Consider the following 6,000-nt stretch of genomic DNA (forward strand, 5'->3'; position numbering starts at 1 on the left):
AGGTGTAGTCGCATGACCATAACACTGAGGCGAAAAGGCAGTTGCTGTTATAAAAAATATGTAGATAAAATGAAAAGAGCTATAAATTGTTTTTTAATCCTTATAAAACCTATGTGACTTTGCTCTGCTCTTCTATAACATGGAAATATTAAAAGAATGTTTCTCGTCTCATTCATGTAATTGTGTGGTTTCAAAATTAGGCAATATTAAATCAAAACATTACGAGATAGAGTATCTAAATTTAGTTAATAGATGTTGTCCTTTTCCTAAGGAAAAAATTCCTTGCTCTATAAACACTCTATTTAAAAATCGCCATAGAGAATTAAAAAATTTCACTAATATAAATTTAGCTAACCTCTATTTAAATCGCGATAATGTTCTTTCATCTTTATGTATGAATTTAATTGCTAAATCCCTCTATTCAGTATACAGATATGACACTCATATTAGTTTTAAAACTATGGAAATAATAGTAAATATACTTTACATAATTGGATATTATAATTTTACAGATATTCTTAATGAATCTGAAGAAAACATTTCATTCAAAAATTATATATCTGTTGACAAATATATAGAAATTAATAAAAAATATCCTTCGCCTTCACCAATAAATTTCCAAAGGGACTGGGTTCTATTACACAATGACAAAACTCTTGATTCTTGGTATAGGAGAATCCCTATACCTAAAATTGGCCAGTTTGTCTACGGTGCTGAAGATGGGGGATTAATTTCAGGTCCTCCTATCGAATATGAAGGCAAATTATGTATTCATTTGGCGTGTCTAGTTGAAAATTATTTCCATAAGAAAAGTAAATTAAAAAAAGATTGGATAAAATCTGAGTTTTACTTTCCAGGGAAGAGAGATCCTCTTGAGTTTTCTGTGAATATTAGGTCATGGAAAATAAAAATTTCCAATTCAATTTTGAGTATCAAGAATGACTTAAAAATACAATATAATATCATCAATGAAAAAATAGAAAGATTTGAAATGGAAGCAGCTAATTTACTCAGTGAAGAAACAAGAGACTATTTACCTCCCTGGATATTTATTATTCAAAATAAAATCCAGTTAGAATGTTACAATATAAAAAATATTTACCTTTATGATGGTTATATTTTAAATTATTTTTTCCCAGTGACGACTTTAGATTTGGAAGCTTATATTAATGACTTTTATCAAAAAGGGGATAAAAATCCAAATGATATGGATTTTGTTTCTAGATATTATTTATTGAAAATAAATAATCAAGATATATTAGATGATAGAGATCGAAGTCAATTTTACACTGATAATTTCAATGAAGATTATAAAAAAATGATAAAGTTATTTACAGAGAGAATTTTTGAAGATAAAGAAGGAAATGTATCCTATATGCAAAAATCATTAAAATTTTTAACGGGAACTTCTCCCTTTTTTTATCTTTTACCAATAGGCACTCATATTAATTCTCTAGATTATAATTTAGTAGCAATAAGCTTCCAGTATGTATTAGCAAAACTGAATAATCTAGTAAACAATTATGAAAACATAGATATGGAAATTTTAAAGAAAGTGTATAGATTTACATTATTTTCTTTGCGTCATTTAGTGGAGACGGCTATCACAATCCTTAATAAGACAGATTGCGATGTGGTTTCTGTAACAGGTAGATATCATGCAGATTATGCAGTTTTTCTAATAAATCATGCTAGCCTCTCTCTTAAAGAATTCCGAGATTTGGTTATCATAGCTAAAAGGTATATTTTGGATATATGTGAAAATACTTTAGATTCTTCATTTCTTGTGAGAAAAATAGAAAACCCGACTAAACTATATGATGATGATAATTCTTTAGATAGTTTAACTCAATGTAATTTTTATAATTGGCATGAAAATTGGTCCGTAGATTCATATACAATACTTGCAGACCCAATGATAATGAAAAAAGAAATGAAAACCTTATGGAATTTCATTGACTATTACCCTCCACGAGAGTTTATTAATAATATTTTCAATGATAAAGAAGGATTAAAATGTTTAAAAGAACCATCCCCATCTACAACTGATAATAAATTTAAGATTAAAGAAAACGATGATATATTTTACCAACTTCTCCCTGATTTTAAAAGTGATGATCCTTTGAGAGAAGTAAAAACGAGTATTAATAGTCTTTTAAATAAAGATACAATTAATGAGAATAAAATAACATTCATTATTGAAGGTTTCAATTTGATTAGATATGACAGACTAAATATTAAATATAGTAAAATAAAAGACTTAATACTAAAAAAAAAAACAGATAATACCTCATCTATATCAAATTATCTTAGAACATATTTTAGCAGAGATGAAAAACAAGAACGGTCAGAAGAAGAGTTTGATTTGAATCTTTCTATGGAATGGGACAATTCTGAATTTGAAATTATATCAAATATCAAACCATTATTAAAATTTTTTTTAAATTTTATTAAAACTTATTATAAAGAATATTATAAGAGAATTAATTATATGTATTGTTTATTTTATAAGAAAAATTTATCAACTGATGAAATTCTATTCTTTAAATTTCTAAAAAAGGCAAATTCAAAAGTATATAGAAAAAGCTTTAATTTGTTAATTCAGTTTTTTTATAATCAAGCTATCGAAAATCCAACCTATTATTCAAGTTATTACCATCATTTAATTCCTATCACTGACTTACTAATAGTTTCTAGAGAAATAAAACCAGATAATAAAAAATGGAGTGAAGAACTAATTAATGAAAAATATCCCGAAAGAAACCTAGAGATAAATGAAGAATATAGAGCTCTACAAAATTTCATCAAAAAAGAAATAAAAAATCTAAAAGAAATAACTGAAACAAAAGTAGACGAACCAATTTATTTTTCTTTCATAAATGAAGATTTAAAATATATAGAGAAGAAATATTCAAATGTAATATATGATTTTTTTTCTTTTATTTATTATAATTATGTTTTCATTTTTAAAAAAGTTGTGCAACATTTAACTGCATTTCGAAATATAGAAAGTGCCTCAAAAGATGGATTTACAGAGCTTAGTAAATATTTACAATATTTAAAGAAAGAGAATTTTCAATTATATGAAATAATAATATCATTTTTAAGACAGTTTTTTTATTATCTAGCAATTAATTACCTATATGTATATATCGAAAGATACAGAGTACTATTATCAGAGGACGAATTATTATCATTCTCAGAAAAATATCCCCCAAATTTCAATAAGAATGTGGATGAAAACATACTTAAAATAAACTTATTAAAAAGCATCTCGGTAATAAAAAATGAAATAAGAATATGGGACGAAGTAGAAACTAATTATCAGAGAAGAAAAGACAAAAAAGAAATTTCAGTAATTATAGAAGAATTGCAAAGAGATGAAATAAGAGAAGAAATTGAAAGAAATATTCAAAGAATAGTAGATGAAGATAATAGTTATTCATCTGATGAAACCATTAAAGATTATTCCTATTCATCAGATGATACAATCACCGGGGCAGAAGAAAGACAGGAAACAACAACGATTATCGATAATATATTAAGTTCCAAAGGAGAAAAAAGAAAAAATAAGAAATCTTATGATAAAAGAAAAAAACCCAAAACTTTTGAAGAAACTCAATCTTCCCTAACTCTGTTAAACGAAATTCTAATAAGTGGAGAAGCCTCCACCCAGGACTTAGAATCTATAAATGAAGAGATCGGAGAACCCATCTCGGGGCAACAAATTCCTTCTCTAGATTCACAAACTCTACCAAGCCATAAAAATTTTGCAACTAGCTCAAATGACAAACTTCTTTTCACCCCAGAAGATGATCATCTTCCAGATAATAATAACATTCCAGAAGTTCCTCGTCCAGGCCCCAGTAATCAACAAAAAAAAAAAACTATAAGTAAAACTGAGAATATTTCTCAGCCCCCTAAAAAGGGAAAAACACAAAATGAAGGTTCAAAAAATATAAGAGTATCAGATGACGAAAATAAGATTGAAAGTGACACTAGTTCAAGTAACGACGACGATGACGACCACGATACTTCTCCTATTATAACGATAAACTCCACCCAGGGGTGGTGTTATTATTCCCAGTCACCTCCAATTGGTAAACCTAAGTTAGCTCAAAATAATGAAGACCCTTCTCCTAGCGAGTCTAGTAATATTAATCCTTCTGAGTTACAAAATAATGAAGACCCTTCTCCTAGCGAGTCTAGTAATATTAATCCTTCTGAGTTACAAAATAATGAAGACCCTTCTCCTAGCCAGCCTAATAATCGGTTAGCTCAAAATAATGAAGACCCTTCTTCTAGCGAGTCTATTAATATTAATCCTCCTGGCGAGCCTGAGTTAGCTCAAAATAATGAAGACCCTTCTCCTAGCCAGCCTAATAATCGGTTAGTTCAAAATAATGAAGATCCTCCTCCTAGCAAGCCTAACATTCATTCCCAAGACGAACATTCTCCTCCTAGAGAGTCTAACAATTATTCCCTCTTACCTCAACTTTCTTCTCCTCTCCCATCGCATCTCTATATTACTAACCAATACCAGCAACCTCCTCCTCCTCCTAACCAGTATTATACCTCCGACCTTTACCAGCCTCATCCTCAACTACCTCAGCTACGACCCTTACTTGACCCTCCTAACCAATATTATACCACCGACCATCATCCTCAACCACCTCCTCCTCCTCCTCAGCTACGACCCCCACTTCACCCTCCTAACCAGTATGATACTACTAACCAGTACCAACTACCTTCTCCACTTCATATTTCTAACCATCCTTCTCTTAACCAATACCAATCTCCTTCTCTACCAACTCCCACCTTACTGAATAATCAAAATTTTTCTATTAAAAGAAAGAAATCTATAAAGAAAACATCTAAGAAAAAAAAAACTTATGACAATTTATCATTACATCATATGGAAGTCGATGACCCGATAATGTTAGAAATCAGGGAAAACGAAATCGCTGGACCAGAAGAAAATTTTGTCAACGCGACGGTGTTTGAAATAAGTGATCCAGATTATATTCAATCGATGGTTGAGATGGAAGGTTCGGGAAATATCCCACTGGTCGAAACCAGTGGAATCAATCAACCCAGTGGCCTCATCGAGCAAGCGAGTGGGTTAGAGATTGCTGCCAGTGGCCTCATTCAACCGCACCTAATTGAGAATGAGTCAAGGGAGATTGCAAATGAGACGGTTGGAATTGAGAATGGGTCTATTCATGAAATCCCCGAACAGCAACACCCATCACAGTTGATTCCCGCTGAACAACCTGATATTCAGCTGATTGCTGTTGAAACTCAGGAGGAATTTATTCAAGTTCATGAAATTCAGGAGCAAGAGTCTATCCCTGAACAGCAACACCCATCACAGTTGATTCCCGCTGAACAACCTGATATTCAGCTGATTGCTGTTGAAACTCAGGAGGAATTTATTCAAGTTCATGAAATTCAGGAGCAAGAGTCTATCCCTGAACAGCAACACCCATCACAGTTGATTCCCACTGAACAACCTGATATTCAGCTGATTGCTGTTGAAACTCAGGAGGAATTTATTCAAGTTCATGAAATTCAGGAGCAAGAGTCTATCCCTGAACAGCAACACCCATCACAGTTGATTCCCACTGAACAACCTGATATTCAGCTGATTGCTGTTGAAACTCAGGAGGAATTTATTCAAGTTCATGAAATTCAGGAGCAAGAGTCTATCCCTGAACAGCAACACCCATCACAGTTGATTCCCGCTGAACAACCTAGTATTCAAGTGATTGCTGTTGAAACTCAGGATGAATTGGTTCAAGTTGTTCATGAAATTCAAGAACAAGAATCTATCCCCGAATTTGAGGAGCAACCTAATAATCTAGAAGATGAAAATGAGTCTATTCAACTCTTCTATGAAATTGAGGATCAGTCTAGTAATGATCAAGAGGATGAAACTGAGGAGCAACCTGTTCAACCACCTAATGACCTCATTCATTGGTCTAACACACTTGATATTCA

Source organism: Coenobita brevimanus, unplaced genomic scaffold (genome assembly GCF_032717465.1).
Source record: "Coenobita brevimanus isolate Jiangsu-jjx unplaced genomic scaffold, ASM3271746v2 jjx.HiC_scaffold_470, whole genome shotgun sequence".
Taxonomy (NCBI): domain Eukaryota; kingdom Metazoa; phylum Arthropoda; class Malacostraca; order Decapoda; family Coenobitidae; genus Coenobita; species Coenobita brevimanus.